This window comes from Talpa occidentalis, unplaced genomic scaffold (genome assembly GCF_014898055.3).
Source record: "Talpa occidentalis isolate TD23 unplaced genomic scaffold, MPIMG_talOcc4v2.1 talOcc4.5, whole genome shotgun sequence".
NCBI lineage: Eukaryota > Metazoa > Chordata > Mammalia > Eulipotyphla > Talpidae > Talpa > Talpa occidentalis.
In genome coordinates, this window is record NW_023604861.1 from 23,419,302 (window position 1) to 23,445,648 (window position 26,347).

The following is a 26,347-nucleotide window of genomic DNA, read 5'->3' on the forward strand; positions in this document are numbered from 1 at the left end:
TGGTTTATATTGGGATCATATTATGAAAATATTATGTTATGCTCTTTTGTTACTTGGGTAATATGTCTAGGGAAAGTCTGACACATGTATACTAGGGAACTCCATCATACAATACTTGGACTTAATATCCAGCAGTGAGTTGCTGGGTGACTTAAAGATAAACCTCTTAAACTAGTAAGCCCTTTTTTTTTTTTTAAAAAAAAAATACTGATGTCTAGGCAGAATCACCTGTATTTCAACATAATGTGAAATCACCTGTATTTCAACATAATGTGAAATGATCACAACAAGTTTAATGTCCATCACCACATATAATTAAAACGTTTTTCATGTTGTGAGAACTTTGAAGATATTTTCTTTAGCAACTTCCAAATATAAAATGTAGTATTATTAATTATAGTCATCATGCTGTATATTACAACCCTCACAATTATTTATTCTATAACTAGAATTTTGTATCTGAAAGTATCACTTCTTTATCCTTTGTCAAGGGGGTGAGTGCCTTACTCAAAGATGAAAAACAGTTTGGAATCAATTAAAAGGATGGCCAATCCTTGTGAAAGATATTTCTATTCCAATTTACTTCCAGAATTGAATTGTACATCCTAAATCCCAATAAATGAAGAGATCATTACATTTCAATATGGCTTTAGAAAATTTAATTTCATCCATTTTGAGACAGTGGTGGGGAACCGGAGGAAGGACAAAAAAGGCCAAGTAGTGTCGATATTTGTGTGAAGAGCATGTTTTCCAGTAAAATTATTTCAAAATACTTTTCCCTCTGGCTATGCCTGGATTTGTGCTTCGTATTTGTTTTTAAAATTGGAATTATTTAAAAAATTGGTATCATTCATAAAATACCTTAGCTGGAAACAATATCTGTTTAGTATTAATAAAATGGAAATCTACCCTTGAATTCATCTGTCATCTGTACCACTTGGGAACTGTGTTCAACTGCAAGTGACAGAGATTTGAAATATAGTTGGTTCAACACTCAAGGGTTTTTTCTCTTGCATAACATGTTCTGAAGTAGGCAGTTTCATGAAGCCCCTAGGGGCCCAGGGTCCTTTGGCACTACCATATTCAGAACATGACTTCCCTCCTAGATATTTGCTAGAGATCTAGATAAAACCTTCACATGGTAGGAAGCAAAAACAGACACTTTGAGTCAGGTTCCTGTAAGAATACTTAAGGGAATTGCCTCTAACATTCCCATTTTTACTGTCCAGACTTGCTACTGTTATCACACCAAGATACATGGGAAATTGGGAGTCTAAGATATTGTTCTGGAAGGTGATGTACTCAGCTTAGATACCAGTGTTATGTTACTAACCAAGTGGACCCTCAACCTTCTTATTAAGAAAGAAGGAAGGACTGAATGTTGAAGGCAGCCACAGTCTCCACCCCATCGTGGAATAACCTAAGGGAAGCACATCCAAAACTCCATGACCGGCAAAGCAGGCTGGACGATGGAAATTTGTGTCAGGTACATGTTATGAGAGGAAAACTTGTGGAGGAAGAAGGAAAAAAAAGACATTCCTTTTTGAGGGTCAGAATATCTTCAGGTTGCGTGATACGGCAAGTAGCCCATGCAGTGTTGACAACTGAGCAGTCACAGTGTGGAAAGTTCATGCTGAGGGAGATGGGCAGGGCTGTTGTTTGCCATAGACTTCTGGGGAACACCATTCGCATGGGGTATATGAGTGGTGCCCCTGGAATAATGCAACATGGAGTAGCCCTGGATGCTGCAATTGGGGGTTTTCCAACCCCACATCTTGACCCTATTCTTTAAGGAGTCCTAGGAGAGGCAGGTAGTTCAAAGAGCTCTTCTTGGTGCTTAGCATACTGAACCTGTTTCCTCAGCTGGGAAAATTATAAAAGTAAGAAAAAGGGGTGAGAGGAGGGGAAGAGAATGGATTTCAAGCAGGCTTGTTTTAAGAGTCTGCATGGCTAGAGATCTTTCTTCATTAACTTCGTACAGCTTAGGAAGGAAGTTAGAAGTCCTATCTGGAAGCTTTACATTTTCATCAGCAACTTGGATTTCCTATGAGGAGTTCTCTGTTACAATTTTAATCTTCAGCTGAGGGATTTTTACAGAGGCTTAGAAAGGAAGGGGGAGGGTTGGGAAGGAGAAGCCACAGTGATATTGAACTTGGAATCATACAACATGGATTTTACGTTCAACTTTGTCACTTGTTAGCTCCATGATCATGGCCAAATTATGTACCATCTGGGTTTCAAACTCTTCCTTGACGTAAAGTCAAGTCATAATGCCAGGGTTGTTCAGGGAATAAAGGAATGAGTATACAACCAAGACAGGTGGGTAAACCAAAGCGCAAGTATAAAGACCTGATATCTGTGATCAACTAGGTTTAGTACTTCTTGCCAACATCCTCAGCCCCTCCCTAGTTAACTTTGCCCCACAAGCCCCCCCCACCCCCACCAGCCACATGCCTAGTGTTGCCCTGACTTTCCCTTCCTCACTGCTGCCTCTGTGTGCTGCGCAGAGCTGGGGAAAACATACAACTGTGAATAGTGTTGTCTCAAGACTTTATGATCACTAAGCTCGATTTAGTACTCAAGACTACTTACTGGCTTTTCTGTGCTTTGCTCTCTCTCTTTCTTCTTCTTTTTCTTCTTTTTTTAATAAGCAGAAACTTTTCTAAGCTCCCAAGATACCACTTCCCATTTCCTCTCCTGCCCTGTCTTGCCCTCCCTGGGTCCTTATTATGTGACTTCACTTCCCATTTCACCGAGATATTAGATGCCATTTTGACTCTCTGCCAACACTTAACTTGCAAACTTAATTCACTCCCACCTTTCCCTCCTTCCTTCCTGTCAATGGGAGAGGTGGCCACCGTCCAATAGACAGGACCTCCCCATTACTTTCAGAGCCAAATCCTTTTGATTTTCTCAGGATTCTTGTTTTGTGGATGATCCCATCTCTTCTGTATCTTTATTTCTTCATACAGGCTCTTTCCTATGAGCATAGCTTATTTTCCCATTTAAGAAAACAATCTTCCTTGGCAAAATTTCTTATTCTAGTTACTCCCTCCTCACTCAACTCACATTCTATTGCTCAGAGTCACATGTCCAAGCCCTGTGTCGATAGAATGGACAAGTAGCCACCTCCAAGCTAACGGGAGGGAATAATTCAAAGTACAATCTACCACAACCTCTTTATTGTCAGACTTTTGGAAAGTTGTCTATACTCAAGCATCTCTATTCTTGGACTTTTAAAAAACAAATCAGTCTCTCACTATAGTTTCTCCTTGACTACTGCAGTCAATCTTCTCTTGCCAAGGCCACTATTTTCTTGTTGCTGAATCCAAAGGACATTTTCAGTTGATAAAGTACTTGGACTTTTGCCAGCATCTGAGAATGCAGACCACCTCCTAGAATATTTTTCCCCGGCATTCATAACATTACTCCTCTGCTTTTTCTCTTCTCTCTACTTGCTTGTGCTCACTGTTCTTTGTAGACCCCGTTCCTTGCGTGCCTCCTTAGTTGTCGGTGCTGTTTTGTCTTCTATGCATTCTTTTCTCCCTTTACCCATCCTTCAGTGATCCTGACTATTTCCCATTCTCCATCCATGCACCGCATGCTTGCAGTAACCTGGAAATACAATCTAGGGGTACAAGAGCGCAGCCTTCCTGACTTTTAATAGTTGAAACAATTGTGCTTAGCTCTCTTTTCTCTATTGGTGGGGGAAAATTAAATTAACTAATTTTCTTCTAGTTCTAATGTTTCTTTCAGAGAAGTATAAGATCCACTCAATCTTCCTTTCCATGCGGTCTTTTTCCATGAGGAAAAAGGAAACTATTCCTCATTACTTCTTATTGCCCAATAGGAAATCTGGCTGGGAGGAATATGTGTGAGTCTTTGCTGGTTATTGAATAGTTGGATTCAGTAAGGTGTAAACTGGAAGTTTCTCACTTCGACCTCACTCAGTTTTATTCTTCTTGTTATTCTTCATTCACTGGAAGACATTTGGGCAGGACTCAAGCTTTTTTTCTGGTCATATTTATGAGGATAATAAAAAGTTCAGTCCAGTTTGTTAATCAAATAGTACCAGATTCCAGTCTAATTTGTTTCTCTTCATCCCTAGTTGAGGCTTTCATTGCCATCATACTTCTCTTCAATAAAAATACATTTTTATTTTTTTTTCTGCAAAGTATCTACAAATATGGCATATGAAATCACTGGTTATACAATTTAAATATTTGAACATCAAAATATAATACATAATTAAAAATAACCACAATAATCCCAGCTTGATGGGGACCCTGTTGGTAATGGAATGTTCTAGTTAGATTACCAGAGGGAGAACTGTAGTTAGGCTCATTCTACACCAACTTAAGAAAAGAAGGAAAAAAAAATATTTATTTATTTATTTGCTTGTTTATTTATTTCAAAGATTTATTTATTTATGCATATAAGAGCTGGGATATAGGCCACAGGTGTGGGGGATGAGAGGACTCACCAGAGACAGAGTGGGGAACAGAACAGGCAGAGTGACTAAAATACACTGTTGAGGGGAGCAGTGGGAGAGTCAGGAGAGGTCTGATGCGCCATATGGGTGGCTTCCTTGGTGGGGATCGAACTCGCACTGCAGAGGCTGCAGACAGCTTCATAGGTTGTATCTTAACCCCTTCTGCCACCACAGAGGCCCTCCCCAAATACTTATTTAATGTTTTTTTATTTCTTGTGATCATCGGTTCGCCATATTTAGAAAATTTCTGCAGTGTGTTATCATAGCAATTATTAATATTCACTTCATCAAAGCATTAAAATATTATAAGTTTTGGCAAATATATCTTAACCATAAAAGTAAACTTGTATCAGAAATGTGCTTTTTTTTTTTTTTTTTTTTTATAGAGGCATGTTTTTTTTTTATATTATTTATTTATTTGTTTGTTTGTTTGTTTATACAAGCACTGGGTACAGTCAGAAGCGGGAGGGTGAGAGAATTCACCAGAGCCAGAGCAGGGAGCAGAGCAGGCAGAAGGACCGAAGTACACTGCTGAGGGGAGCAGCGGGCGGCAGGAGAGGTCTGCGAGCCATGTGGGACCCTCCTCCGGTGGCCGGGGAGCAGCCGGGGATCGAACTGGCGCCGCAGAGGCCGCGGGCAGCTTCGCAACCCAGCGCTCAACCGCTGCGCCACAGGGGAGGCCCCAGAAATGTGCTTTCTAAAGAGAGATGAAGTCTTTCTTCTCCATCTCCTCGTCTTCTTTCTTCTTCTTATTTCAGTTTTAAGGATGAATGATAATTTGGTGGAAGTCAGCAGCAAAAATAAAATGAAAGTATTGGTTTATGACGAACAGTAAATTCATTACAACCCTTAATTGCCATATTTGCAGTGAGACCAAATTTTTTCATTGAGTAAATCCAAATAATGTAAGTACATGGCATTGATGAGTGATTGAGTAGAATAGAGGTTAGTGAATATTAGTAAGTGGTTAAAATGGAATAGATATTTAGAGTATTCAACACTCTTAGGAAAGTTAAAAAGTGAAGGGCTGTGGGTGCTTGGATGGTGAGAGTACTAGCAAGTATGTACAATAACAGTACTTCAATATCAATAAATTTCTTCCCTTAATCTGAATAAATGTTCATGAAAATGTAATAATGCTAATTAATATTCCTTTACTCAAAGATGTGTTAATTTGCTACCAGTAAACTTGAAATTTTTCTTTTTTTTTAAATTTAAATTTTATTTTTATATTCTCCATACAATTACAACCCCCTTATTTTTACCCCAAGCCCTCCTTTCCCCACCCCCCAACCTCCAGAGAGGGTCTCTTGTTCATAGTTATTTGTTGATTTTGATATTTTATTTCTTATAGTTATTCTTTTTCCTGGTCCCTTATTTAAGTTTTCTAGATTCCTGCTATGAGTGAGACCATCTGGTATTTTTCTTTTTCTTCCTGGTTTATTTCACTGAACATGATCCCTTCCAGCGCCATCCATGTTGCTGCAAATTGCATGTGTTTATCTTTTTTGAATGCTGAGTAATTTTCCATGGTGTATATGTACCACATCTTCTTGATCCAGTCATCTATTTTTGGGCATTTGGGTTGTTTCCAAAGCTTAGCTATTGAAATTGTGCTGCTATAGACATAGGCGTGCAGGTGCTCTTTGGAATTGATGTTTCTGTGTCCTCTGGGTAAATACCTAGGAGTGGAATTGCTGGATCATATGGAAGCTCTATGTTTAGTAGGTCCAGAAATCTCCACACAGCTCTCTATAGTGGTAGGACCAGTTTGCACTCCCACCAACAGTGCAGGAGAGTTCCTTTTTCTCCACAACCTCACCAACATTTGTTGTTGCTAGTTTTTTTAATATGTGCCATTCTCACTGGTGTAAGATGGTATCTCATGGTAGTTTTGATTTGCATTTCCCTGATTACAAGTGATGTTGAACATTTTTTCATATGCCTTTTGGCCATTTGCATTTCCTCTTCAGAGAAATTTCTTTTTAGCTCTTCTGTCCATTTTTTTTTTTGGGGGGATGAATTTTTTTTTATTTATTTTATTTTTTTTTTAAATAATAAATTTTATTTTTATATTCCCCCATAAAATTGCAACCCCCCATTCTGACCCTCATCCCTCCCCTCCCGCCCCCCACCCCCCAAAAAGTGTCTCTGGTTCATAGTTTTTTGTTGATTTTGATTTTCACTTTCTTATAGTTATTCTTTTTCCTGGTCCCTTATTTAAGTTTTCTAGATTCCTGCTATGAGTGAGATCATCCGGTATTTTTCTTTTTCTTTTTGGCTTATTTCGCTGAGCATGATCCCTTCCAGTGCCATCCATGTTGCTGCAAATTGCATGTTTTTATCTTTTTTGAATGCTGAGTAATATTCCATGGTATATATGTACCACATCTTCTTGAGCCAGTCATCTATTTTTGGGCATTTGGGCTGTTTCCAAAGCTTAGCTATTGTAAACAGTGCTGCTATAAACATAGGGGTGCAGGTGCTCTTTGGAATTGATGTTTCTGTGTCTTTTGGGTAAATACCTAGGAGTGGAATTGCTGGATCATATGGAAGTTCTATGTTTAGTAGGTCCAGAAATCTCCACACAGCTCTCCACAGTGGTTGGACCAGTTTGCACTCCCACCAACAGTGCAGAAGAGTTCCTTTTTCTCCACACCCTCGCCAACATTTGTTGTTGCTAGTTTTTTTAATATGTGCCATTCTCACTGGTGTAAGATGGTATCTCATGGTAGTTTTGATTTGCATTTCCCTGATGACAAGTGATGTTGAACATTTTTTCATATGTCTGTTGGCCATTTGCATTTCCTCTTCAGAGAAGTTTCTTTTTAGCTCTTCTGCCCATTTTTTGACTGGATTATTTTCTTTGTTGTTGTTGAGTCTCGTCAGCTCTTTGCAGATTTTTGTGATCAGTCCTTTATCATTAGTGTTGGGTGCAAAAATGTTCTCCCAGTTGGTGGGGTTTCTCTTTGTTTTTGTTATTGTCTCTTTTGCTGTGCAGAAGCTCTTTAATTTGATGTAGTCCCAGCTGTTTAACTTTGCCTTCACTATCACTGCTTTGGGTGATGTGTCTGTAAAGATGTCTTTGATGTGCAAATCACGTAGTGTTTCGCCTATATTTCCTTCTATATATTTTATGGTTTCAGGTCTTATGTCTAGTTCTTTAATCCATTTTGAGTTGATTTTTGTGTATGGTGTGAGGTAGTGGTCAAGCTTCATTCTTTTGTGCAGAAGCTCTTTAATTTGATGTAGTCCCAGCTGTTGATCTTTGCCTTCACTATCACTTCTTTGGGTGATGTGTCTGTAAAGATGTCTTTGATGTGCATAACATGTAGTGTTTCACCTATATTTCCTTCTATGTATTTTATGGTTTCAGGTCTTATGTCTAGTTCTTTAATCCATTTTGAGTTGGTTTTTGTGCATGGTGTTAGGTAGTAGTCAAGCTTCATTCTTTTGCATATAGCGACCCAGTTTTCCCAGCACCATTTATTGAACAAACTTTCTTTGCTCCACTGCATAGTCTTTGCTCCTTTGTCAAAGATTATTTGACCATAAATCTGTGGGTTTATTTCTGGATTTTCTATTCAATTCCATTGGTCTGTGTGTCTGTTCTTGTTCCAATACCATGCAGTTTTGATGATTATGGCTTTGTAGTATAGTTTGAAGTCTGGGAGTGTGATGCCTCCATTCCCTTCTTTTTTTTTCAGGAGAGCTTTGGCTATTCGGGGTTTTTGTGGTTCCATATGAATCTCATCAATAATTGTTCTATTTCTTGAAGAATTACATTGAAATTTTTATTGGAATAGCATTGAATCTGTATATTGCTTTTGGTACAATGGCCATTTTAATAATGGTAAAATTGAAATTTTTCATCTTTGAATACCAGGTGAAAAGCAAACTAATAGACATGGATATGTGTATTGTCTTTTTGGGATCATAGAGTTGTACTATCCCAAACAACCCACTGGTCAGTTAAGAATGTGTGAAACATTTGTCTTTCTGCAAAACAATAGTAAAGAAGGGGTTCTTTCATTTTATATATTTTTTACCTCATTTTTCATTTTTGTACAATATGCATTTTCATCTTGGTTATAGTCCCCATACAATTCCCACCCCCCTTGTTTTGATCTTACTCCCTTCTCCTCCCCTCCCCCCCATAGTGTGTCTCTGGTTTATAGTTGCTTGTTGATTTTAATTTTTACTTTATAGTAATTAGTCTTTTTCCAGGTCCCTTATTTAGGTTTTCTAAATTCCTGCTATGAGTGAAACCATCTAGGATTTTTCTTTTTCTTTCTGGCTTATTTTGCTGAGCATGATCCCTTACAGCTCCATCCATGTTGCTGCAAATTGCATGAGTTTATCTTTTTTGATTGCTGAGTAATATTCCATTGTGTGTGTACGTACCACATCTTCTTGATCCAGTCATCTATTTTTTGGGCATTTGGGTTGTTTCCACAGCTTAAATATTGTAAATAGTGCTGCTACAAACATAGGGGTGCAGGTGCCCTTTTGGATTAATGTTTCTGTGTCCTTCAGGTAAATACCTAGGAGTGGGAATTGCTGGATCATATGGAAGCTCCATCTTTAGCGGATTGAGGAATCTTCACACAGCTCTCCATAGTGGTTGATTCTATGAAAAAAATCTACAAATTAATTTCTTAAAACTATCGGTGCCATGTATCCCTTTGGAAGTCTTGGATTACCCCCAGGCATACCTATGCTCCTGTAGTTACTGTTTTAGGGAGTGATCTCTTGATTTAGGCTGTGGGGGATTGTTGATGCCAACTGTATACTTACTCTTTGAGGCTTCTGCCAAAACTCTCATCATCAGTTTTATATATAAAGTATTACTTTTACATATATTACATATATGTAAAATTATATATATGTAAATTTCCCATGTAATCTATACATTACCCAACAAGGAGAATCTCTAGCTCTCAGTGACTTTATAAGGGGTCTACTTTAGTCAAAAGCATCAAGAAACACTGACTATAGATTGACCTCCTTTGACAGTCCTTTTTTTAGGCCACTACCAATGCAACATATGACTATAGATTACATACTATACATGATATTTTTTGCTTTTGCAGAGCAAATGGTCTGCTTCTGTCAAGTTCTCCCCATACCCACTGGGGACTCAGCTGCCATTCCACAGGGCATGGAGTGCAGATTAGTTATTCAGGCTCCATTGGCAAACAGCAAGAACACTGTGCAATCTGTTATACCATCTAAATATCTGTGGCACAAACAATCACTTAAACATGATTATAGTTATTTGATGCTACAACTTAATTTCATGATAAAATTGTATGTATTTATTATCTCTTTGCTGGCTGTTATACGATCTTGTCACACAAAGGACTTGGTTTGCTCAAAATCAGATATCCATTATAATTTGCACAACATGCATAGCAAACGTGGGATGTTTTTGTAGGAAGGTGAAGAGGCCAATAGCAGAACTATGTTGTGTTTCATTTAGAAAAATGCAGCAGAATCTGGAATGTTTAAGGAATAGGTATCTGGATAGGTTCAGAGGTAGCTGAAGTGAGGGGAAATACTCTTTTGAAAAATTCATTCACCTTGACTGAGACCTACACAGGTAAAAAGATGACACAAAGGCAGGGAGAAAAGTGTATCCTAATCTAATGGAACTAAGGGAACCACCAAACTGTCAATTCACTCAGCTGTAGATGTAGAAACAGAATGGAGCCTTTCAATTCTGCTGCCTTCTCCCTGGGGTTAGAGCCTGGTTGCCATGGATATTCTGGATTCCTGCAGCTAATGGGAGGGAGATCTGTAGCCTTGGTATCCTGGGGACCCGCCAAGGGGAAACATGAAATGGAGGCCTGTGGGTGTGGTTGTGGAGGGCTGGGAAGCTAGAGGTCATAGGGTCAGTTTCCCGCAGAGTTAAAGCTGATTTTATTTCAAGTCACATTCGTTTAGCAATCTATATTTTCCTGAAAAAAAAAAAAAGAAACAAAACAAAACAAAACACAAAACAGACCTTTTTGTCCCTCCCCCACTGAGCAAATAGAATCTTCATCTCTTTAAAATGGTTACGATCACAGCACTAAGTAGTATATGCTATAATTAGATGTGCAAAGAGGCTTCAAAGAAGGATTTTTTCCAATGTAATTGTTTTTTTTTTTTTTTCTGAGAGGGGAAAAAGGCAAATAATTTTAGTTTGGTTCAGAGATTAACTATTTAAAAATACCCTAAACACATAACAAATAGGGTGGATCAATGAGAAAGTTTCTGATTTATTTTGTTTTACCTAAAAATATTATTTATTGCCTAGCCCTTTCTTTCCTTTTAGTAACTTATTTCAAAGTCAGCTTTTTCTCTACTCCTTGTGTTTGCCTTTCATTCTGCCTCAGTTTTTAAACAGGTCATAGCTAAAATACTTTCCCTGGCTATAATCTTTTGGAGAATTTCCCTCTCTGGCTGGATAATCATGTACTTTAAAGTGAAGTTCTTGTATAGTAGTTGCTAATCCTGATAAGCAGGAAGTGTTTCTGCCTTGACCTTCTGAGTCTTCTTCTCAGCAGAGCATTGAAACAGTGATACCATCCTCATTAGATGATTCCAGTGAGTGAAAGATTAAGCAGTAATTGTTCTTGCTGTGTTGATCTTCAGATTCTTTCAGCTTTCACTGAAGGAGTTGCTCCAACGTGGATTAAATACATCTTAATCATCAGTGCTCTCTAAAGAGGTAGAGTGATCTAGATTGAAAAACAGGACTGCTCTGGGTGTTTAATGTGGGTCTTGCTTTTAAAACAATCACATAGTCTTTTCTTGGCACTCACTGTCTAGATGATTGGCAAGAGCAGCAGAGGAAAATTGGGCTCCACTAGTCCCTCATTCCCAAGAATCGGAGTGTAGATTTAATATTATCAGCCTCATGGAAAGCATGAGGAGACATTTGGAGACATTTCCTTGTGGGCTTCATTTAAGGAAGTGCAGTGGTTTGGAATCTTGGAGATTTAGTTTGCCAGACTCAAATGAGCATGTGTTAGCCAAGGAAACACTTCAGAGTTTTGCCAGTTCCCCAAAACTACTATGAGTTTTCCATTATACATCTCCTTCTCACTGTTGACCAATCCCTTGCTTTTTTTATGTTGTCGCCTTAATCCATCAGAGATGAAGGTAAATACTAGGAATTACTGCTAGCAAAGTGTAAAGGGGGCAGGGATTGGTTAAATAAAAATAAGGTACATTCACATAATGGGAAGTCCTAATAGAAGATATTATGGTCAGTCTAAACGTGCTTCTCCTTGTTTGAAAAGAATTTTATAGAGTGTTGCAGTTTGAAACAGGTTATCAAATATTACATAATATTTGAATTAGTGGGGATTTTCTATGAATAGAACAATTTATTTGCATTTAAATTTTCTTTTTAAGATTTATTTATATAAGAGCTGGGGTACAGACCAGAGGCATGGGAAGGTGAGAGGATTCACCAGAGACAGAGCGGGAGTAGAACAGGCAGATGGATGGAAAGCACTGCTGAGGGGAGCAGCGGGCAAGACAGAAGAGGTCAGCTGTGCCATGTCGGCATCTCCCTGGTCGGCCCAGAATTGAACCAGCGCTGCAGAGGCTGCGGACAGCTTTACAGCGTGGCGCTCTACCATCTGTGCCACTGGGGAGGCCCTGCATTTAAATATTTTTATCGGTATTTTCTGAAATGGAAGTTTATTGCTTTTGATTTAGAGACATCATTTAATTAAGACTTAAAACTCTATCATTTTAGGGCCTCCCCCAGTGACGCAGCGGTTGAGCGCTGGCTTGGGTAGCTTCCCGCAGCCTCTGCAGTGCAGGTTCGATCCCTGGCTGCCTGGAAGGGTCCCACATGGCGCGCAGACCTCTCCTGCCACCCGCTGCTCCCCTCAGCAGTGTACTTCATCAGTCTGCCTACTCTGCTCCCTGCTCTAGCTCTGGTGAATTCTCTCACCCTCCCGTGCTTCTGACTGTACCCAGTGCTTGTATAAATAAATAAATAAATCTTTAAAAAAAAACCCAAAAAACTATCATTTTTAGAGAAATGCATAGTTAAATAATTTCTAAACTGCCATTCATCTATATATACAGTTGTGATAGTGGCAGATTAATTAACAAATCTATAATAATGATGTCAACAAAAGCAGGGCATTTATAATTCAAGACATAGACATAATTGATGTTCATTTAGTAAATTCAAAAATACTTCAGGTGATATGTGAGTAAGTATTCCTCTTGACAGTGTAAGGAGCTATAAGTTCCCAACAGTTGTGTTCTGTGATTTGCAAAAACAGTTGCCTATGTTGTAGGAGCAAAAATGAAAGACCTTTTTTTTGGATTTGATTCTAAATAGATTTTCAAAAATCATGAAATGAAGCTCACATACAGTATTAATATTAATGGAGTAAATTCTGTGAAAGTTTTCAAAAGAATATTCTTCACAATGTTTAGTTTTATCTGTATTTGAGAGCAAAAACAGACACTAGAAGGCATTTAATGGATGTAAATTCACTCACTGTCTACAAATAATGGTGGTTCACTCTCCTAGTAAAATTTTTCTCTATAGACTGGCAAATCACTTTTTTTTTTATAAAGTTTCTTACTGCGCATTTCTACATATTGAATAGATTCTTTTTTTCTCTAATTATGTTATTGAGATAATGTTGGTTTACAGCAAACACTATTTGTTTTAGGGGTTATAGCTTCAGAATCTCTACAAATGTATATTTTTACACCATGCCCACCTGCAAAGTCCCAATAATCCTTCACCACCCTCCATTGGCGCCCCTCTATCCCCTGATATATACTGGTTGCCTTAGTTTTGCAGTCAGATGTCAGGGATTTGTTACTGGCTTGTTTTTGTCTGACCTTTGACAAATCACTTTAAAATACTCACTGAAAAGTTAAATTATCCAGTATGTTTTTTTTTTTTTAAACAACAATTATACTTATTTTAAAATATTTTCATTTGAGTGTCCAAGTGTTGCCATGTTATAACTGTGTCTAACTCCATCTTACCTGCTGGGCTATACCCAACTCCTTCTCAGGGAGAGGAGCTAGTATATGTGGGTAGAAGGTATATCAAGATATATCAAATGGAGTGAATGGAGTGAATTAAGGTTGGAGAAATAGAAGTGCCAACCATGCAAAGCACTACAGGTGATATTAAGGAGTTTGGATTTTATTCTAGGTGCAATGGGAAACTATGGAGAATTTAATCAACATAATAACTAGATTTTTTATAGAAGATTTATTTATTTTTGCATACAAGAACTGGGATACAGGCCAGATGTGTGGGAGGGTGAGAGGATTCACCAGTGACAGAGCGGGGAACAGAACAGGCAGACTGACTGAAATACACTGCTGAGGGGAGCAGCGGGCGAGACAGGAGAGGTCTGCCGCGCCATGTGGGGAGCTTACTGGCGGGCCAGGATCGAACCCTTGCTGCAGAGGTAGTGGACAGCTTCACAGCACTATGCTCAACCGCCTGTACCTACAGGGAAGCCTCCAATAACTAGATGTTTTTTTTTTTTAGAATGATCACTTTAGTTGCAGATATCTTAGAGTCTAAAAGTGGACATAGTGGTCCTCCCTGGTGGCGCAGGCAGTTGAGCACAGCACTGTGAGGCTGTCCGCAGCCTCTGCTGCGCCAATTCGATCCCCACCAGCCTCGGAGCAACCCACATGGCGAGCAAACCTCTCCTGTCTCACCCACTGCTCCCCTCAGCAGTGTGTTTCATCAGTCTGCCTGTTCTGTTCCCCGCTCTGTCTCTGGTGAATCCTCTCACCCTCCTGCACATCGGACTGTACCCTGGCTCTTGCATAAATAAAATCTTTAAAAAAAAAAAAACTTAAAAAAAATAAAAGTTGACATAGTGAAACAATGTTATTACCTACTAGACTAAAATATATTGGTTACTTGAACAAAGGTAGAGTTAGAGAGAGGTGGACGGATGTGAGAGAGATTTTGAAGGTAGATTTTATGATGGGTTGGCTATGGAACATGGATGACAGATAGATCACAGATGCCTCCCACATGCTCGCTTAATGAACCCAGAGTTTGAGGAAGGACCATAAAGGAATAGATGTGATAGGTATAGTAAGAGTTGACTTTGATATGCGTTTATATAGCCAAATAGATATGCGAAGGAGATGTTTGTAAATATTACAAAAAGGGACTAGATTAGACATGGAAATAAAGGAGATATCAGATCATCAGTAATACAGAGGGGAGGTTGCTAGAGTTGATCTGCAAATGTAGGGTAAGAGTCATGGAGTACTCAGTTCAGAGCCCTGAAGCAAACCAGCATTTAGTTGTTAGAGGTTGAGAAATGTGCCAAAGAAAATAAGAAGCAGCAGCCAGAAAGAGATAGGAAACATGTCTTGGCTTTTTTCCTATCTCTGTAAGAATTTATTTCAAATTCTCATCACATTAATCACGTATAAAGATGATAAACAAAGCACAAAGTTACAAAAACACTCCTCCACATAATATAATGAAGTTCCTTAATTATTCAATTAAATCATTGCCAATTTACATTAAAAATTATCTGTAGGAGAACTTTGTGCACATAAACACAAAAATTTTGTAGATAATGTAAGAAAATGTAAGCAGAGATTGTAACTAGTGATGGGATTATGAATAGATTTTCCTTCATTTCACTTTTCTGAATTTTTAATTTTCTCTTTACTAAACATATCTGAAAAGATTGTCTAAATTTATTTATTTTCTTTGTGAGAAAATAATTTTCTATTATTTAGAACAGGGATAATTAGTCTGAGTGTTATGGATGATTCTCTGATGCATTCCAACTGGTATTTGGAGTTAGATATTTACAATTTATATGCTTCTCTGCTACCTTCATGGTCTTTCCATACAGATTAATATGTAGTTCCTTATAAATAATATTGTGAGACAGTGATGCATAGAGTAAAGGACATGAACACTAAAGTTAAATTATCTGTATTTGAAGTCTAACACTGCCACTATCTCTGTGACATAACTTATGTTGTAAAATGGGACTATGAATGCACATCTTGAAGTTATTGAGGAGCAAAATTAGATACAATGTATGAATGGCATAGAATGGTTCCAGGCACCTAGTAGGTTCTTGATGTATAATGGTTAGTAGAGATAGGCAACCAAAATGTGACTTCCCTGAGTCACAGTTTGCAAATTATTTAACTTCTGTGTGTTTCACTTTCCTTGCATGACAAGTGAAGGTCTTCATATTTCCTACCAAGTAGGCCCATGACATACTTACTGTAAGTGTATGACTTACAATAGTGCCTGGGAGTTATTCATAGGTACTCAACAAATAACACTTAGCATGTTTCTCTCATGATTAAGGGTCTTTCAGTTTAACGACTAGATTTTATACTCCAGAGGGGGCAAAAACCATATTGTACTCCTTTTTTTTTTATACACAATGATTCATGCACTCAGAAATGTTTATAATTTTGGATTATTGTGCTAAATATTCATTCTCACAACACAAGGCTACAGTAGGAGCTCACTTAATAAATCTTTGCCCACCAGGGCACTGATGCTTTCATTCCCTTATGATGCATAAGTCCGGATGCCCGGATGATGCTCACTATCCTGTACACCACCGGCCTCGGTTTTCATGCACATCAGCACATTTCTGCTCCTATTAGTTGAGCTCTTTCTGACCAAGAGACTCATGTTTATTTTCAAGTAAGCTAATTCCAGTTGTATTTGCTGTAGTGACATTTATTTAAATATTGAATAAACTCTTAAATTTTGAGTACCATAAGAAAAAGTTGATTTCTCATGAAAACTAGTTACATGTTTGGGAAAAACTTGATAAAATGAGTTCCTATAAATGGCTGTCGTATTAGCTGTGAGCAGTGCTACAGAATATATTGGGAAAACAATATGTACTCATACTGTCTCACAAATGCTTTTTTTTTAAAAAAAAAGATTTATTTATTTATACAAGAACTGGGGTACAGTCCAGAGGTACGGGAGGGCGAGAGACTTCACCAGAGACAGAGTGGGGGGCAGAACAGGCAGATCTACTGAAATACACTGCTGAGGGGAGCAGCGGGTGAGGCAGGGGAGGTCTGCTGTGCCAGGTGGGTATCTCCCTGGCCAGCCAGGGATCAAACCCATGCTGCGGAGGCTGCGGACAGCATCACAGCGCTGCGCTCAACCAGCTGCTCCACCAGGGAGGCCCAAGCACAAATGGTTTTAAGCACTCTTTTTACTCTTTAAGAAATACAAACTAGAAATCATAGGTAGTAGATGATGGATATGATTAGGTGTGTGATTTGTGGTGTGCATATCTCTAGCAATGGACCCATAAAAAATGAGATCTAAGCGCAGCATCTAAAGATTGGTGTGCATATATATTTTAAGTTAGAATATTTAAAGTATAGGGCCTCCCCTGGTGGTACAGTGGTTGAGCTCTGGGCTGTGAAGCTGCCCACAGCCTCTGCAGCGCCGGTTCGATCCCAGGCCACCAGGCGAGGGCCCCACATGGCGTGACAGACCTCTCCTGCCGCACCCGCTGCTCCCCTCAGCAGTGTATTTCATCAGTCTGTCTGTTCTGTTCCCCGCTCTGGCTCTGGTGAATTCTCTCACCCTCCTGCGCTTCTGACTGTACCCAGTGCTTGTATAAATAAATAAATAAATCTTAAAAAAAAAAAGAATATTTAAGGTATAGATACAGCCATCTTAAAATAATTTCTTGCTTTAATCATCAGGACTTCATGCTAATTGTGAAAGAATAAGAGGTATTTTAAGAAGTACTTGTATGCATTTGACAGAAATTTAACTCAATATCTACTGATTTTGTATTTGAGATTAATCACTTGCCACCCTTTTGATTTTGAGCAAGTTACTTATCTTCCTGATTCTTAGTCCTTCAGTTGTAAAAGATATCTTTTTCTAATTAATGCGGTTTTGTAAAAATTTAATGAGACCACCTATATAAAGTACATAACAGCATTCCTGGAAGGAAATGAGTGCTTAATAAATGATTTTTCTGATAACTACTAAAGCTCTCATCCTCAGCCATGACCTCTCCTAAGCCTTAGAGCCACACTTACAATTGCAAACTACACATATCCAGCTGCATCTTCTTAAAATATTTTCCCCATTCTTTTAGACTGGGTGGGTCTCAAACTAATTGTCATTTTCAACCACTTCTTTCTTTCTTACAAAAAACTGTCCACCAGTTTTTGCATTTTAGAAATTCTCTCCATTCTGTCACCCTTTTCTCCACTAACACTTGACTTCCCTTTCTCTGTCCATCCCTCTCTCCCTTCCTCTCTGATTCTTCAGTTTATTTGGCTTAATAAGAGTCATTTTATATTCATTACTCAAAAATGAGTAAAGTTTCTATTAAAATACATTCACAGTTATTTATTTAGCTGAAGACCTTGCTACTTTTCATACTAAATTCCCATCTCTCCTCTTTCCAGTCTATACCTTGCCAATGTTATCTTTCCAAGGACCAAATCTGATCTGCCCACCAATCTGCATTCACATGTAGGGACACACACACATACACACACACCATTACATACATCCAAGCTGGAATCTAGCCTCCTTCGTTTCACATATAAGCCCAGCACAGATCTGCCAGAACCACTGTGTTGATTCAGCTACTTCCTTCCTCTAACCACGCTCATCTCCCTGATATTTGCACAATTCTATGCTTTTCTTGTGTTTACTTTTGCATGTGGATTTTGCCATCATTTGGAGTATACCTTTGGGTGAGTCAATTTTTTCTGCCCAGGAGTTGTCTGTTCTCCCAAATATACAAGGTCTGGGGAATTGAGGACAGTGTTGTATCTCTATCACTATCTGTGCATGCTTGTGCACATACACGCACATGCACACGATGATTTGCACATCTGTGGGCAGAATGTAATTCTAGCATATTTCTCATTGGCTGACTTAGTGTCTTCTCCCTAATTACTCCACATAAGGCCTCAAGTGACAATAACAGCTGCTTATGCAATTAAAACCCTTGGGCCGTGAGTGGAGAGCTCAGTTAGGATGACTGGAAGGGCACAGAGTATAACACACTCATTGGTTTAATAAGATGGAAAGTATTCGGCTGCTCAGTTATGCAATTCATTTTAACTTGAATGGAGAAATCAAATTAACTGCAGGCAGGTATTATAAGAGCCAAGAGCTCTGACATCCTCAGTGTTCCATGAAACTGAAGATTGTCCTTGTAGAATCACAGGTGTTCTTTGTCCCCTTCCTTTTCTTTGACCATATCTGCAATATAAAATAAATGTTCACTATCCACTCTCAGTAGCTAAGCGGATATTTTGATTTTGGCTCTATCAGCAGCAGAATTTGCAAAATAAGTAATGAAAACCTCAGTGGCAGAGGCTAAGAAAAATAACCTGCAGGAACATTACTGCGGTGATCAGTGTTCTAAATTGCTGGGTATTTTGGCACAAAAAGGGAAGAGATATATGAATGTGCTGTTTCCATCTCATTTAGACTCATTCGGATAATTTTGATTCATGTTTCACAGAAAAATAGACTGTGCCTGTTTTCCAATATTCTTTGATAAAGCCTGGTGTGGTGGATTCATTTTCAAATGGTTCCTAAGTTAAGAAAACAAATAACAAATTTAACTTTCTTTAAAAAAAACCTTTCTATTCTACCTTTTGAGAGATTTAGGATGTTTTCTTAACGGCTTTGCACATGATCTAAGATAGAGAATGCAAAACTTAAAAGTATAAATTAGTAATGGCCATTTTAATATTTAAAGCTCCTTGAAAATACTAACTGCCTGCTATTGTTACACGGCGAGACCACCCTTTCATTCTACTTGTTGAAGTGGGAGGCAGTAAGTAGAAGTGGTAGGAAAGCAATTAAAAAAATTAAATCACATGGTACATTCATTTTAATTGTTGGGACATTTCCTCCATCCTCAAAGCTAGCAGTGCTTCATCTTCCAACCCATCTCACATCTTTCAGCCTCTCTTTCCATGGTTATAGTGCTTCGTCAGCTTTCCTAAGCTCTGTGCCTCTCTCTTACGAGAACCTTTGTTATTACATCATGTTCACCTGTATATCCAGGATGTCCTCACTACATCAACATTCTTTTATTTTTTCAAAGATTTATTTATTTATGCATACAAGAGCTAGGGTGTAGGCCAGAGGTGTGGGGGATGAGAGGATTCACCAGAGACAGAGTGGGGAGCAGAACAGGCAGATCCACTGAAATACACTGCTGAGGGGAGCAGCGGGCGAGACAGGAGAGGTCTGCTGTGCCATGTGGGTTACTCACTGGCTGGGGATTGAATTTGTGCTGCAGTGGCTGTCTATAGCTTCATAGTGCTGAGACTTAAACCCTTGTGCCACCAGGGGGGCCCCTATTCAACATTCTTATTGCATCTTCAAAATCTCCTTTGTCATGTAAGATGTCATTCAGAGGTTCTGAGAATTAAGATATGGCCATATCCATGGGGTTAATTTTTAGCCTACCATATGATGTGTGCTTAGATTTTATTTGAATCAACACCTCTGAACCCTCTCAGACAGGAAGGGGGAAATTGAGTCAATCTGCTCCTCTTCCTAGGAGTGAGTTAAAGTTTCTTCTCTCTATTTCTTGAGAATGGGCCAAGCCTTCTCTTGCAAAGCATTGTGGGAGGCAAACCTGTAACAGAAGCTACATGGGACCCGGTATCAGAGACTGAAGTTTTGCACATACTCTCCTCTTTCTAGTTGTCGTACCTTGGACAAAATACTTGGTATTTGAAAAATACTTAAATTATGTGGTAACTAAAAATACCTGTCCTGCTTACCTCATAGAGTTCAACAAATGAGCAAAAAGGATACACTTGGTAAGATACACAAAGCCAAATAAACATAAGATGCCACTGGTTACCATGGCATGCTCTTTGGGGGGTTTACCTTAATGTAGACTGCTTAAGAATAGAGCTGACACAGTGGGCTTAGTGAGTTGTTTTTAAAAATATCTCCTCACAGTGCCAGCCCCTGAGACTTTTCTAGTCCTGGCCCACACCCTCTTTACTGCCAGTGAGTTTCCAAGCCACCACAGATGCAGCCTGCACCATTGTGAACACAGGAAAGAACAAACTCCGCCTCCAGAGTCCCTGTGAGTGGGTAGAACCATGAAAGGAGTGTCGTTTTTATTTCTTGCCTTTGGGAGTCACAACATTTTCTACTCCTGAGCTAGCTGGGAAATTGGAGAGATGTTCCATCCAGAAGATGTTTATAATCCCTTAGGATCTTCCTTGCTCTATTTTTTTTAAAGATATATTTATTTAAGTATACAAGAGCTAGGGTACAGGGCAGAGTTGTGGGGGATCCACCAGAGACAGAGTGGGGAACAGAACAGGCAGATTGACCAAAGTACACTGGTGAGGGGAGCAGCGGGCGAGTCAGGAGAGGTCTGCTGTGCCATGTAGTTAGTCCCCTGGCCAGGGAATCGAATTCGTGCTGCAGAGTCTGCAGAGAGCTTCATAGGTTGTGTCTTAACCCCTTGCGCCACCAGGGTGGCCCCTTCCTTGCTCTATTAAAAAAACTAATTTGTGAGAGTAGGTTTAAATAGCATGTTAATCAAGTTAAAATGTTAAGTGACTTTTGGAGGGAATTATGTCTTGATGGCTCCTTAGAATTTGTTTTTTATTCATTTATGTGTATGTCTAGTACATGGGCATATTGAGTTCCAGTAGAGAGGTGCTAGGGAACTGGATCATCACAGGTGGAGTTACAAACATAACTGGATAGTCATGGTGGAAAATTCTGCATCACGAACACATAATGTTTGTGTCTGCCATCTTTTGTAAAAATGCCTTGGGCTGCTTTGTGTGTGCCTGGGTCTGGGCCCTGACAGAACCCAAGGACTTGCATTTATTCATTGTTTCAGAGCCAGTAGCTTCAAATAGAAGATAGGAGATCCCCGAGCGCCCCCCTCCCCTTTAAACTTCTCTTCTCCAAATGATTGTTTGTACAGTGAAGGCCTGGAAAGCTGTCCTCTGAGATAACGAGCTGATAAGGAGTTAGAGAATAGCCCCGTGGATTCAAAGCCCTCTGGACTGGAAGAAAAAACTCAAGAGGTGCTTTTGCCTCTTCATTCCTACGTAGAGCCTTAGAGCTTTCAAAGGGACTTTTCACCTCTTTTCAGCCAGGGTTTCATTTTCTTAAAAATCATTATTGATTTTTCTCAACAATCAGCTAGTTTTCTCTAGCTGTCAATTTTTCTACCTCTGAATCCATCCTGTTCTGAGGCGCTGCGGGGGCTGGTGCTTTGGCTCCGCCCAAGCAGCACGCCTGTCTCCTGCCCACCAGGCCACACACGCCACCATGACATCAATCACCCAACAGGAGGTGGCTATAGATGACGAAGCCTCTACCCAATCAGTGTCTTAACAAAAGATACAGAACTCTTTGAATTGGCAGGAAACAACCTGGATTTTCACCTTGTTGTCCTTGAAGTGGAGATTCATAGAACTATTGATACATCTCTTTCAAAGAAGGGAATTAACTGCCTGCCCCAAAGAGGGAGTCAGGGAGACTCCTGCTCCTCTGTTCATTTGTCCTTCCATATAAAGGAGGGTGGAAAAGCCCATTCTTCATAATCTTGAGCAATCAAATAAAGATGTATGTGGGAAAAATGCTGTTCTTTTTTTTAAAGGCTGCCTTTCATACTGATGTCAACCCTTAGTTTTTCAGGGCAAAAAATTCTTGATGAGAATTTTCCTTATCTTTGGTTTTTCCCCTCTTCTTTTTGCTGGCTAACTTTGAGCAGTGTCAGTTCTCATTATCATTTTTCATACAGAAAAGATGAAATAAGAGATTTTATTAAAATCAGATAATTCTATTCTGTTTTGTGATAGGTGATATATGTGCAGATATATGATGATTGTTTAATCTCTATCCTGCAACAGCTTTGTTTGCATAGAGATTTTTAAGAAAGTTAAACTACCTTTCTTTTATTATGCACTCAGCATAATTAATTAGTGTATATTGTTTACCAGAATTCTAGTGCACCTGACAAATTATCCATTTCTAACTAAGGTACTCAACAAACTTAAGCCAGAGAACCAAACTTTACTTTGCAGGAATACAAGTCCCATTTTCTTAGCTGAATCTTTGCAAGGCTGAGGTGGTTGCTCTCTCAGGCATTTCTCAGAACAGTGAGTGAGTTACTAAAGGACAATCCATTGGATATGCAGGGGAAGTAATGTCCTTTCCAATATACTGTGATGCAGATGCCCTGCTATAGAAATTAGGTCTAAAAAGGCTTTTAAAGTAAAACTAGGAGAATTAACTAGCAGCCAGGCAGGCTGGCTACTTTACTTATTTTCTGGATTGCTTTTATTTTTGTGCTTTATGAAAAATACAAGACAGTCTTAAGATTGAAAATCAAAGCATCTAAGGGACGTGCCTAAATAAGGGGAACTACAAATGTGTTAGTGCACATGTGTTAGCTTACAAGTGACTCTAGTTATGGCTGTGAAGGGGTAGGGGGTGGACATGGCCAGCTGAAGAGGAAAAGCCATCAACCCTAGTGCTTATTAAACATATTTGAGTCCCAAAGCAGCACCTTAAGCAAGCACAGCTCAATGTAAGATAATGAGAGAGACTAGCTAAGCTCTGGGGGTAAGAAGCGATTCATTTTCACAATTAACTATGGAGTATAGCATGCTGCATACGTTTTATTTAGAATCCTACATTTCCTTGCTAAGAATTCAGCTAGTTATTTGGAAATACAAAGCTACAACTGACAAGGTGAATTGGAGGCATTTATATTAATGCTTCATTCATGCAGAACAGAAATGTGAAAGAAACCATTACCAAGCATGGTTTAGAAGAAGTTAAGGAGCACTGAACTGATCACAGAACACCCATCTCTCAGAAACTGGGTGATCTTAGGAAGAGTCAAGGCAATGTTTTCCTGAAAATGTTTGGCGTATGATATCTCCTGCATGGACTTACCTTGAGGATTAATTTATTAGAGGGGCAGAATACATTTATTCTCCTCCCCCCATTTAATAAATATTTCCTCTGTCTTTGCTAGTACCAGCAAAATGCCAGGTACCAGAGTTATAGGAAGCAATTTGAGTAATGTTGGCAACTGCCCATAAAGAATGGACAAATTATTATTTTTTAATTTTTTAAAAAAATTGAGATAAAGTGGGTTTATAACACTATATATGTTTCAGGGGAAGATGTATGTTACCATACCACAACCACCACCAAAGCATCCATAATTTATGAAAAATTGCTTGGCATTTGCAGACTCAACAAATTTATTTCCCTTTACTTTCTCAATTTTTATAATCTGGGATATGCCTTTAAAACTAGCATTTAAAACTGTGAAACTGTGAATGATCCTTGATGTGTGAAAATGAAATGTTTCTTTTTTCATTTTCTCAATAGTTATTGAATGCCTACACTGTGAATATGGGGTTATCACTACTATGCACAATACACTATTATTCTTTATTTAAAATTTCTGTGTCTACTTTGTGCACTGCACAATGGAGTGATTAAGGGGAATCAAAAGTTATTTGAAATGGTCTCTGTCCTTAGTGACAAGAAATATGAACCATTTCCGCATCACTTGAATCTGGGGGACTACAGTAGAGAGGTTAAGAGTTGGGCTCCAGGGCCTCCCCGGTGGCGCAGCAGTTGAGCGCTGGGTTGCGAAGCTGCCCGCAGCCTCTGCAATGCTGTTTTGATCCCCGGCTGCTCCCTGGCCACTAGAGGAGGGTCCCACATGGTGCGCAGACCTCTCCTGCTGCCCGCTGCTCCCCTCAGCAGTGTAACTTCGGTCCTTCTGCCTGCTCTGCTCCCCGCTCTGGCTCTGGTGAATTCTCTCACCCTCCCGTGCTTCTGACTGTACGCAGTGCTTGTATAAATAAATAAATAAATTAAAAAAAAAAAAAAAAGGTTTGGGCCCCAAATGCACACATCTGCAGGAAGTAGCTGAAACTGTCAGCTGCCTTAGCCTACCAGGGTTGAAGCTTGACCAACCATTACCTGAAAAACCTTCCACCAATCAAAATAGCACCGAATAAAAACCCAATTTGCATGAAGCGGGCCTGAGTGTGCCCTAACTTGCCTTGTGGTGTATATAACCACCCCCATTCCGGAGAATGTGGGTGCACCCAAGTACAGTGCTGCTTGGGTCCTTGTACCCCAAGCTGCAGTTATGTTAAAACCCTCAAATAAATAGCTTGTATTTTTCTTCAACCAGGTCTCATTCCTTCTGGGATGACGGTAAGACAATCTAGTGTTGTATAGAATTTTGTTATTTGTCAAATGAAATGGTGGTTTTGTCATGAGTTTTAGGTTTTGACTCCAAAAAATTAATCCTGATCTGTTTTTTTATCTTTAATCCTTACTATCAGTCCTTCTTCCCTTGTCCTGTGCCGCTCTGTGATGGACTTGTTGGCTGCTTCCGTGGACTGGAAGAGGCTTCCTGGGGAGAGTTCTCATCTATTCTTCATATTAGGTGAGTACTTGATAATCAACAAGTCTTCTGAAGAAAACACTCAGAGGCAAATCTCGACTCTAAGGTACAGCTCATTGCATTTCATTATAAACAGTTCTCTAATGTCTGTCTTTCTTGTTTGCTATAAGCTGGGATAATGTTACTTGGATTGCTTCTGTACATCTAGTATCTGGCACTATGCTGGGGCCAGCAGGGGCATGGTGAATATTTGTCAAATGCAGGAAAAGGAAACAAATGAATTCTGCCCATCTTACAAAATACATGCAGTATCTGACAGTCAGAAAAAGTAAGAGAAATAGAATTCATGTGTCCTCTCACGCAGCCCATGCTGCCTGCCCCTGGGCTACCAAACTTCTTTGATGATTGCTTGTGCCTTGCTGTATTTTGATGATCTCTCCTTTCGAAGCAAGTGACGTAATTTACCCCTTGCCATATAGTTGAATTAAGTTGAAATTATGTATTGTCCTAGGATAGGGAAATAGTGGGATAAACTATGTTAAAGTGATTGCACTTAACTGTAGGACTTCTCGGGGGGCATTGGCACCAAATGTGCATAGAAAATCTCTAAGAGTCATGCCATTTATGGCATTTTCAAACTTATTTGACTTTTGGACTCTTTTCTTACTTGGAGCACTTTGTACAGCATTGAAGTCTACAACATGCCCTTTGAGAGCTCTGTGTTTGTCTGAACCAAGAAAAGTGATTCTCCCAACAGTAAGCAGAGATAATTGAGCTCAGTTTTACTTTCTGCTGAGTTCTTGCTCAGGAGAACTCAACTGTCTGCTATTCTTCTCAAAGAAAGAAAATCGAATCAAATGATAACTGGTAAATGATAGGAAACCAGCACCCAAGTGTTAAGAAAAGCAAGATTGCCTCCCAGCAGCATGCTGCACACATGACTGGCCTCAAGGCCAACCTGATGCTGCCAGCCCAGTGCCTGGGGAGATTCCTGTGGAGCAGATGGTGCTGCCTAGAGAAAGTTGTCCACAGCTTGGCACCTGGACTCGCAAATGCAGTCCAGCCAGGCTCTAGTGCTAAGCAAAATGTTCAGGAAAAATGCTGGGCAGTAGGCTTCCCGCTGCAATGCATTAGTGCTCCAGCACAGCCCATTCTTTTCCTTAAAAAGGGATTTGTACTGTCCAAAATCATATCAGAAATAGGCGAGGCAAATGGCAGCCTTTAAAAGAACAAGTTTAAGGACAGAATATTATTAGTAAAGATGGACTCCCCCATTCAGTGAAAACTGGTATTTGGACTTAGGCTGGCATTTCATACATGTTTCTTTACCTTCATTACCCTGTCAGTGACAAGGACTCTCTCTTTGCCTGACTTTGTTAGCTCCTCCATGTCTTCTGGGGTCTGTGTCTGTTAA